This window comes from Plectropomus leopardus, chromosome 11 (genome assembly GCF_026936395.1).
Source record: "Plectropomus leopardus strain MGB_pleo_1.0 chromosome 11, ASM2693639v1, whole genome shotgun sequence".
NCBI classification, from domain to species: Eukaryota; Metazoa; Chordata; class Actinopteri; order Perciformes; family Serranidae; genus Plectropomus; species Plectropomus leopardus.
Window position 1 is genome coordinate 9,976,984 of NC_142186.1, and position 12,187 is coordinate 9,989,170.

The window sequence follows — 12,187 nt, forward strand, 5'->3', positions numbered from 1 at the left end:
AATGCTGTAACTCGCTGCTCGATGGCCCATCACATGATCGAAACACACAGTAATTCCCAGTCTACGGCAGAAATGTTCCTGTGGGATTAGTGTTGTGGACAAGACTCCATTGTTTTGGATTTCAGTCTCACATTCTCTCTTGCTCTCAAATCATTTCACAATGACAAAACTCCTTTCTGCTCCGCTCCTAGAAACACTGAATGTAATCAGCCAAATCACACTGACCTGCCACCACCCTGATGGCAATTAAGTGACCATAACTTTGCATCTAACGCCAAGCTATATGCCTAGTTAGTACAATACGAGTGTGTAACGGAGAAAGGGTTCACATGAGAGAGGAGAAAACGCTTTCAGGAGGGACGCTCTGAAACTTCCAATGCACATTTGTCATGCTTTTTAAGTGATTTACAAATGAGAGGCATGCAGGCTTTGTGAGGGAGATGGAGAGAGCGTTTTCAGTGAGAGGCTTTGTGTGTCTGCCTACCCGCAGCATATAGATGGAGTTGGAAATTGTGTTTGTGCGTCATCAGGGGTCATTAAACCAGGAGATAGACCAGGGCCACTTGTATGATGATGAAGGGGTGAAGGAAAAATGATGGTGATTGTGTTTTCTCATGACTCTTTTATTATTGCAAAATTAAATGAAACCGTAAGAATGATGAGATACTGTCACAAAAAGTTTTACTTTTGATATGTTTTTAAATGTATGTGTTTAGTCATTCATTTCTGTCCACTTTACTGCAGCTCCCCTGACACCACACCCACTCATTTCCATGCGCGCACGCACGCACGCACAAACACGCACAAACACACACACACACACACACACTTATGCTTCACTCTCACACACTAAAGCACAAGCACATACACACTCAAACACACCACCACCACACAATAATAATATACAATATCTCAAGTAAACACACCAACTCCCAGTCAGTGACAATGTCATGTCGACCACTTTGGACTCATTTATTATGACTTTCATTCAGTGTGCAGGGGCGGCTTGTTTTAGCCAGGCAGCCCTTGAACAAAGATGAGAGGGAAGAGGAAAAAAAAGACAGAGGAAGAGGGAGGAGGGACAATCTAAAAAGCCACCCATCCCCCTCTCACTAAAAAAAAAAAAAAAAATGCATGCCGTGCCATGATTTCCTCTCTCACCTTCCTATATGTGGTCTGTGTTTTTCAACTTTTAACTTCTCTATTTGAATCTTCAAAATAATGTTAAAAACTCTATCTCAATTCATGTTATTGACAGATTTTGGAAAATTTGCAGGCAAGTTTGTTGCTTGAGGCAACAGGTTTCTGTGTGTATAAGCAGCTTTGATATGCTACTGATGAATATTGTTTCAGTATGATCCCATGCAAACATACACTCCATATGTTCTCAGTTCTTTTGGAATGAGGTCATAAACTAACACTTTTCAATGTCAGCTGTTTTGAACATGGCTCCTGTGTTGGAGCTATTGTTGCTGGCTGGAGCTGTGTGTGTGTGTGTGTGTGTGTGTGTGTGTGTGTGTGTGTGTGTGTGTGTGTGTGTGTGTGTGTGTGTGTGTGTGTGTGTGTGTGTGTGTGTGTTTCTTTGCAGAGCAGATTGGGGGTGGGTAGGGTGTTGTGAATTGGGATGGTGCCGGTGGTGTTGGATGTGGGGATGTGGGGAGGGTCGCTCTTCTTTCCCCTCCAAACACACACACACTCATCACTTCAGTAAAGTAAAACACAGATAGGGCTAATTACAAAGTCAGTCTGAGCACTTGGGGCAATACAAACAACAGCTGTCTGTGGCATAAGTAGGAAAGTCAAACACACAGTTGCGTACACAGGCACACACTAACACACACACATGCCGTGGATATAATTAGAAAGATCAAGATAAGTGGAGGGTAACTCAAGACGTCTGTGTTTTTTTGCGCTGCCAAACGACTATTTGTTAAGTTTCACAGTTGCAGATAAATGTGCGCCGACTCTGAGCTGAATGTTATTTACCACAGCACTGGTAGGTGGATGTGAGTGGGGAAGCACCACGAGACTCTGTCACGCTGCTGACCACATGTGTATTTGTATATTAGTACGCAGTGCTCAATTCATCCCTCCTGTGGATGATGAATGTACAGAGAGTGTGGAAAAAGGAAGGCAGCCCAGACATGTGTGCAGGTTTCTAAACAACAAGTGAACAGCAGGTGATTTATCAGCTTCAGTTTTTTGGTTGGAATGAAAACTTATTGGCCCTAAATCAAACATGAAAAGGGTTTGTTGTATTTATATATATAGTATCCTTACACATTACACACACATTATAAGAGTACATTGTTTGTCATTTTGATTCTTTTTCTTTCTGTTTAACAAATACCATGAATAGACCAAAAAAAGAGCCCTGGAGATTGAAAATATCTGGTGCTCAATTGACTAAAATGGTAGAATTTCACAAATTAGATTTAAAAAATAAAGTTGTGGGGCACCCGGTGGCTAAGTGGTGGGATGCCTCATGTATGGAGGCTGCAGGTTTGATTTTGGCCTTAGCCCTTTGCTGCATGTCATCCCCTCTCTCTCTCTTCACCTTTCACGCTTAAGCTGTCCTATGAATTTCACACAAAGATCAGTTTCATAGAACTGCTTGTTTTACCAGTACTACTGAGTTAGTACAGTTCCTGTGTGAAAATGAAAGAGGTGTTATGTCTTCTGTGGCTCTAGTGAAGCTTTGTCCAGGCTGAGATAATACCCCTGATGATATCACCGTGATGTAATGTTTTGTTTTTTTAACAGACAGGCTGTATTACAAACGTTGTGGAGTTTCAAAAACAGGCGGTATATGTTGACCTCTGCTGCTTAGATTTTGACACTTTTGTCTTTAATATGTCTCTAAAAGGTCTCCCAAGTTTAACAGAGTGCAAAGTCCCTTTAATGATATCAGTCCTGTGTGTGTGAGTGTGAACCACTGCGGTCAGTTTCAACAGTAGTAACAGCAGTAACAGAAGTAGTAGTACTATTACTTGCAGTGGCAATATTAATTTCAACCTTCCCATACTGACAGGGGAGGGAGTGAGTATGGGAGTGGGTATGATGGTGAGTGAGTGAGAGTGTTTGAGGCGAGTGGGTGTGTAAGCAGGTTTTAGATATAGTACTATTTCAGATTTTGTAAGTGTCTGCAAGGGCACTAATATGGGGCCTGAACTCTATAGCTCCTCCAGCTGAAATCTTGTTTCATGGATTTTCAATAGTGGCGGGCATCTAACTGAAAAATAGTGACACTGGGAGTCACATAAATTTACTCCTGTCAGTGGGTTTGCTTTAAGCTTTTTCCCAGGTGCTTTTGAAATGTCAAAAAGAAAACTAAGACCTGTCATAATCTGCCATGTTTATATTCATTATATATCTCTATTTAAAACAGTATGCAATAAAACATGATGAGCAAAAATGAAAATGCTTCATCACATTAATTAACCCTTTGAAACCTAAGCAAATTAGCTTCACCCATATCTTTTTTGTGGCATTTTGTGCGTGGCAACACATCAGATTCAAACATAATTTCTGCATACACAAATGAGGAGATGAGAGAGAGGTTGAGGTTGTCCATGTTAGATTGCTTCAACAATTGCATTAAACACAACAAATTTCCAGGACTTTCCCAAAAGTTTGAATATTTTTTACTGATTCCATGACTTTTCCTGGCCTGGAAAATATGATTGTGAAATTACATGGCTTTTTCAGGTTTTCCATGACCGTGGGAACCCTGTGTCAGGCATTAAGAGTAACTGTATAAAAATCACTTCTATTATTGCTGATGGTCTTGTTTATTTATGTAGAAGCATTGGTATTGAATTGAACTTTTTCATTACCAGGTAAAAACTCCTTATAATTACTTTTGCACTTCAAAATTCCTTTTAAATAATGTCTAAAAAAATTGTTGGAACAACTTTAATTTTATGAGTAATTAATTTAAAACGTGTTTTCAGAAATATGGTAATTAAGAATTCCTTTCAGATAATGTGGAAAACTTAGCTGGAACAAATGAATGAATGAAGTATGGATTATCAACTTAAAAACTTGTTTATTATCATATCAATGAACACAAGTTTTTTATGTTAATTCCTCTTAAAAATTCAGTCTTTCATATTATTTAAAAGGAATTTTAAAGTGGTACGTACTGTTACCGTAACTATGAACACATGTTTTTCAGTTAATTACTGATAAAAATGAAATTGGTGCAATTTTTTTTTCACATTAATGTTTTATGTACTTCATACTTCAAACTTCATACCATAATTATGAACACAGTTGATTCCTCATAAAATTATGTTATGGCAACTATTTTTTTCAAGTTATTTTAAATGAATTAGAGTTAGTAGTATGTTAAGGCAAGACTGTACCTTCTTGTTGTTGTTGTCGTCACAGTTTAAGTATGGAAATATTCTTGAAATGAATTCATAACTGAAATCAGTGTTGGAAACCCTGCATTCTGCCAATACACTGGTTATACCCAAAAGAGTAAAATTACATCACCAATTAAAATGCCTACCGTGTGACCTTGGTCACCAGCACGAAGTATCTCATAGAAAATGTGTTGCCAACAAAGAAAAAAAAGAAAGGAAAACCACTGGCCTAAGCAACACTCTCACCACCTTGAACTCTCACAGAAACACACGCTCACACACAAACACTGTGAAAACGCCACTCGCCTAGTTGAACTTTTGCACTTTATGATATGATGAAACCCAGAGAGGGAGCAAAAGAAAATCTAGCAGGTTACAGATACAGCTTTTCTCTCCACTTTACAAATATGTGCATCTTTATGCACTGCCCTGACATATTTTAAAGCGTTGCATATTATAGCAGGTGTCACAGCAAACAGCATGTATCTGAAGGACTCATTGAATATTGGTTGAAGCAGAGCAGAAAAAGAAGCAGAAGAGGAAGAAAAGATTTTTAAAGCCTAGTCTCCAGTTAATATTAATACACTTGACCTTGTGAGATTATTAATGTTTGGTTAATGAAGTAATTTCCCTTTGTATTATTAATATTAAATGATCGTGTACATATTAGACCAAATTTCCTTTTGTTTTTAGATCTGAAGGTCCCTGGCACATTTAACTCAGCCTATTAGCATTATTTCTTTTTAAAAAGTTCGTTTGACTAAAATATGAACAGAGTGCGATGTGTAGCTGCCTCGTTATAAGATCTCATGGTCAACATTTCAACAGCAGCGGTTGGTGAGCTGGCTAAATTGGAGTAATAGAGCCTCATGCCAGACAATAATGCGAGTTAAGTCCTTTAGGGCAAGGAGCTGCAGAGATAGCCAAACAAAAGATAATCAATATCATATGGTGTGTCGCCTGGAGTCCAGACCAGCCTCTCTCGCCAGCATACTCATCACATGCCTCTGAGCACTTGTCTACCGCAGGATTCAATGTCAGACACAATGTCAAACATGCAACACGTCCAGGCCAACGTGTTAATTACAACATCATTGCACAAATACACTTGGAGGTAATATGAATTATTTTAAAGCAAGGTGGATGCCTTTCACATGCAGTATGATGTTGAAAAAGACACTTGGTTTGATTAAAAAAAGAATACTTGCGTGCACTTTTAGACCTGCTTATACAGCATTTGCTAAAATTAAATGTAGCAGTTTTAAAGAGCATTTATTCACCTAAAATGTGATATAGGAGTTACTTAATCCCTTAAAAATAGTTTTCAACAGAAATACTGCCAGGCTTTTTTTTTCATCTGATGAGAAAAGTGGAAGCGATACTAGAGAAGTCAGAAAAAGGATTACTTTTTTTTTTGTAGTGACATTGGACACCGTATATGCATGAAGCAGCACCCGATACAAAGCCAGCGGGTGGCACAATGTAAAGCACAATAGTGGCGGCCTCAAATTGCACTTTGTGCCACAGCGTATAGAACGAAGCCAGTACGCATGCATTTATACAACCTAAACAAACTTTAGGCACCCTTTCCCGCCTGTCCTCACCACACACACACACACACACACACACACACACACACACAGCCAACCCCCTCTCTCTCCTCTCTATCTCCTTTGAACCTGAGGACAGACAGAGGTGTCTCTGTGTTTGAATTAAAGGGCTAAGACAGGAGTGGACACTTCCCTTCCTCTAGACAAGCCGTGTGTAACAAGGTCTGCTGTCACTGGTAAAATGTACCATGTGTGCACGCGTGGCAAGGCACAGCTCCCTGTCTGACTTCCTGTTTGTGTAAGTCAGACATGGGATCCTTCTGTGCAGCACACTCGCAGCCTGACATAAGATTTGATGATGAAATCCCACGCTGAGATGCTGTGATACACTCGGCGTATCCCTGATGGCTGTTTTTGTCTTGTTGTTTGCTCTCACAGGCACCTTGCTTCTGAGCATGCATGGCTGCTTTTGAATGAGCAGGGGAGTATACGTGTGCTTTGTGTGTGTGTGTGTGTGTGTGTGTGTGTGTGTGTGTGTGTGTGTGTGTGTGTGTGTGTGTGTGTTTTGCATGTGTGCACTTTCGGACAGCGGCTCTCCTGCAATCAGCTCGTGCACTTACAGCTTGTATCTTTTCCTGCAGGGAAGGTGTAAGCAATGCTTGCATGTGGCTGCCTTTGCTCCTGCATGCATGCGCGTGTGTGTGTGTGTGTGTGTGTGTGTGTGTGTTTTAGAGTGATAATTCTGCTGAGAGGCAGGCGGACAGTAGGGGAGGGTGAAGGAGGAGGAGGAGGAGGAGGAGGAGGAGGAAGAGGACTGAAGACAATGTGAGCGCTGCAGTATGATCCTGTATCCATCAGGCTGCCTCCTGCAGTCACCACTGCTTAAAATGCACTGCCACAGACACACACTCTCTCTCGCTCTCTCTCTCTCTCACACACACACACACACACACACACACACACACACAGGAAATGGCCTCAATCACTGTAGCACACAGTCCACAGTTTCTCATTCCAGATGGGATTATGATGTTATTACTGCACGATTACACCACATAACTATATTAGCAACAGAACACAACCTGGGACTTCTCAATCAGTCACCTTCGCTTTATACCGAGAGGACTTTTCAACAACCCCTCCCGGCCCTACACACAGATACACACCCTGAACTAACAACAGCAGGACTCAGCCATTTACCTTCATCTTCATCCTCCCTGCTACAGAATTATCTACCATTAGCATGATTTAACTATGTTTGCACTCTGATGTTTTGCCATTTTTTAATGTTCGATTTTATTTTGACTTAGTGACGCAACACCGATTTGAGCCTTCTGCAGGTGGATGTTGTGGCCCGGCCGAGAACAACGCCGCTAAAATAGCATGAATGATTACTCATGTGGGTGGATCCACCCCTCACTTCCCCTCCCCACCCTATGGAATTTGATAAGCTGGAAAGGAAAAGGTGGTCAAAAAGAGAAGAAGAGGAGCAGAGAGGGAGGGAGGGAGAGAGCAAAAATGAGAAGAGATGTGAAAAATTTAAAGAGGAGAGGAGGGGAAGAGTGCAACCAGGAAATAGATGAGATCCAAAAGCTGTTTCAGATTGAGTCAACAAGATAGAGAGCGAGAGAGTGAGAGTGAGGGAGCCGCACTTCCTCCTATAACAACGAAGAGGTAAAAAGACCCGGTGCCTCTCTATTCGAAACCACATGCATTCATTCGGGAAACCTTTGTCCCTGCTGCAACATCACCTGAAGAGAGAGAAAGAGATTTATTTGTTTAATACCTACAAAGCATATTTGACTTGAATTCTTTAACTGAATTGGGAGAGGTGTCGCATCAGATTCCAAAAAAAAGGTGTAATTTGTCTTATTCAAAAGAGGTAATGCGATATCCCATAAATATTTCACGTCCTGTGGCAAGATGTGGGCTTCCTCCTCCTGCTGCTCCAAGATACTGTATTTGCTCATGGGCTGGTTAGGCAACAAAGCACCTCCACCCCCCTCTCTCCCTCCCTCTCCCCCTCCCTGAGGTATCTCCTTGAGGGTTCTCCTTGCACTCCTTTGCCAGCTGACAATTAGCATGCGGTCGCTAATGCACTACAAGCTAATTGAGCACAAGGGGGCTGGAGGTGTCAGTCACTGGAGAGTGCTCGTGATGGCTGTGTATCCTAGTACCGAACAGCGTGCCATTTTGAGACAGAGAAGACTAAACTTTATGGAAGTATTCAAGAGAAGTGGATCACAGCCAGAGCAGGAATTAAATCTCAAAAGAGAAAAAAAAATGCTGTTCAGAAAATAAAATAGTTTCTAGTTTTATATTTATATTTTGGTATATTTTAAATAGACAACACGAGAAATAAGGACTTCATAGGCTTGCTTTTATGTGATGTCTTCTCATTTTTTAATTGCTCTTATAAAATTTGTATTTGTATTTATTTACATGCATTTTGCATTTTTTTATGTATTTGTTTGCATATGTTTGGTGGACTGTTAGGCTGTCTTTTGCTATGTTGTCTTCTGATTATCCTGTTTCTGCTTTTGCTTTGTTTCTCAAAGCACTTTGAAATGTTTGTTTTTAAGGTTCTATATAAATAAAGTTATTACTATTGTTATTGTTATTACTATCATTAGTAGTAGTAGTAATAGTATTGTTATTTGTCCTATGGTCCTATTTGTGACTTAAAGAGATAGCTCAGATTTGTTGAAGTGGGGTTGTATGAGATACTTATCCATAGTCAATGTATTACATACAGGAGATTATTTTCATAGCTTTACCTTTTCATCAGACAGCTTGTTTCGACAGGGAAGCCATTAACAGCTTATTTCCCTATCAATGATCTTGTCAAAGCCATCAAACTACATTAAGAAAAACAGTAATTTTAGCTCTCTGAACATGGGAGCTGATGGTCTGCCGCTGGTAGTTTGTTAGTATTATTGTGACTTAACCTATTTAAACACCAAAGTCACACAATAACACCAACAATCTAACTGATAGAGGCAACGGTGGACCAGCAGCTTCTGTGTTCAACGATGTTAAATTGCTGTTTTTCTCAATGGAGTCTGGCTCTGAAGAGAGCGATAGAACAGCTTCATTAACCTTGTTTACACTCTGATGTTTTGCCCTTTTTTAATGTTCAATTTTATGTTGACTTAGTGACGCAACACCGATTTGAGCCTTCTGCAGGTGGATGATGTTGGAAATCACTGTCTGACAGGCAAAGCAATGAAAATATTCTAATTACTCTACTAATATGGTGGGTTTTTTTTTTGGTGGGACTGTTTTAAATGGCTAAATATGTTTGGTTGTTGTCCGCATCGACAGCAGTCCATTGCTTAGCTTCCATGCCGGACTCCAGCCTGCTGCTCCAAACTGGGGGTGCGCCAACTGTCAACAGTTTGTAATATGATATCTGTGGATACCCCATACAACCCCACCTTGAAAAAGAAACCATCCCCTTAAAGCATCGATGTTCTAAGTAAATCTGAAACATTTTCATACAACTTGATTATTTTTCTTCTTTCATTAAGTGCAATTCAACCTGTAGTCCAACATGCACAGACACTGTATACCGTAATGTAAATCAATGCTGCCTACAACAGTGAACATCATTGCAGTGGATATCAGGGGTAGCTATTATAAGAGCTGCCCCGAGGTGTGCGTTTGTCTGCCACGCACGAACAAGCAGCTACGCATGCAATAGTGTGCAAAACGCATGCATGCATTGTTGTATGCGTTTGCACAGCTGGTACAGTAGGTTTTTAAAGGTGAAGGTTCACTGAGGTATGTTTTAAAATGCTGAGTGGGTGACCTGCAGACTGAAGGGCGTTTGACGAACGACAGGGAGGCTTCTCTGCCGAACGGTTCAGGGGGAAAAGAGAGAGAGAGAATGAGAGAGAGGGGGAGAGGACACCTTGGTGTGTGTTTGGCCTGACATTCCCTCTGACTTGGAAAGCAGGAATAGACAGAAAGAGGAAGAGAGAAAGAAAGAGAGAGAGAGAGAGAGAGAGTGTGTGTGTGTGTGTTTTAAAGCTGCTCTCTTATAACAGGAAGTATCTGAACAGTGACTCACACACTACAGGGAGAGAGAGAGAGAGAAAGCAGGAGGCTCTGTTCATTGTTGTAACTATGTATCACTTAAGTGCTGTGTGTTTGTTATTATATTCATGGGTGTTGGAAGATATTTTTTTCTTTTCATGCATATAATAAGGAACGTCAGCTGTGACGGAGTATGTGTGTGTGTGTGTGTGTGCACGCATGGGAGTGTCACATTTTTTAAAGCATGGAATGAAGTCCTTAAGAAGCCATAATACATGATAAACATATATCTGTGTGTGTGTGCGCGTGTGCGTGTGTGTGTGTGTGTAAGGAAGTCCACATGCATGTGCACGGGTGTGGGAGTTTGAGCGTGCGCGCAGATCACATTTCAAGAATGCAATGCTGCATTTTAGTAGATATGGGTGTGTATGTGCACACGGGAGGGGCTATCACAGTATTTTCATATGCGTGTGTGTGTGTCTTGTGCGTACAGCTGAGCAGATCATATGTCATCAAGGACATAATGACTTACTTAACAGTCTTGTACGATCATCTGTACGTGCATGTCAGCACACATGCGGGTGTGTTTGGATATTAGCAGATATTTGAGGAAGCAGTGATGCATTTAAGGGCTTATATGGAACTCATTGCTCAATGTGTGGGCCCGTATGTGTGTATTTTCAGTATATGTGTGCAAATGCTAAGGGAGACCCCATGGAGCTCTGGGGGCTTGCATGTGTAAAGCACTGCCGTTACAATTTGAGGGCTCTTCGCTGATAAGATGTCTGTGTGTCTTAACTCACTGGCACATCACCAGTCAGCAACATGGCTCCCTCTCACTGCACGCATGCTGAGCAAACAAGCCTGACCTCTGCACAACACCCACAACAACGCTGTGGAGTGACAGTTATTACACATGACTTCAGCATACAATAAACTGGAGTACATTTTAAAATCAGCTAAGCCTCATGCTCCTAACGCTCTGAGGAAATGCATACATGTTTGGGGGTGACTGTGTAATTTGCGGTGATAATGTGAAATCACAAGTATTGAAAAATACTCATTTTATGAGGCTTAATTAGATTTATTAGACAAATAACCACAGTTGTTCAAACATTTCTACACCATTGCGTTATCACATTTATTTTTCAAGATTTTCTAGATTTTCCTGTCCTGCAAGGGAATTCACTTTAACCCTTTTTAACCTGGCATTTACTCATCTTATGTAACACGGGACCTAATTAATCAACTCACTTTTTCCAGCCTTATTTTCCAAAAGTGAAGCACATGTAGCATAATATTAGCCACAATATGTGATATAAAAACTTTGCAGTTATGCGGTTACTTTTTGAGCATGGATTGACCTTGAGTTGGTGTTGCTGTTATTTTGTTTGCCAGTGTCAAACCTGTGTGTGTGTGTGTGTGGAACAGGATTGAAAACCTGCTTGACTGAAAATAAAGTAGTTAGGCGACGGTCATGCATTCCAACAGTATCAAAAACAGGGGAAACTCTGCCAGTAAACGTAGGACACATGTACATTGTTTGAATGCAGAAGTTTCATTTCTTTCAGGGCATTTCCACCATGAAACAAAAATCAATGTCTTGATGGCACAGAATGGAAATATGCGGGTAGAAAATTGTAACATTGTGAGTGACATATTTATGGGAAAAAGAAGGAGTGGGGTTTCCCCAGCTTTAACCCTTTAAAACCTAGTTTGACATCAGTTTTGTTGTGCTGTATTCTGACAAGCTATTTAACTGTTTGATAAGCAACTAGGTTTGATTTCTTTCAAAAACATGAGGAAAAAAGGCAATGACCAACTTGGCAAGAAATGTCCCATAAATTGCAACAAATTAGTTGGGGAGAAATATTAGGAAGCTATCAAAAATTAGTGGAAATGTCCAGAAAACTATATTTATAATTATTATAATTACACATTTTAAATTAGAAAAAAAACAGACACATAGGCTATATATTTTTAATTTTCTGTAGTTTTCGGATCATTTTTTGTTTTTCACTTTTCTTTGCTTATTTTCAGTTTTTTTCTTCCTTGAAACTTTTTACTAATTTCTTGGTATTTCTTGGGCCATGCGCTGTTAAGTTGCCCATAGCCTTCCCCTATGTTTTCAAAGAAATCAAACTGATTTTGCTCACGTTTCAAAGAGTTAACCTGGAAATTCAGTTAGCCTTTTTAACCTTTATTATAGCCATATGATCTGGAGATTCT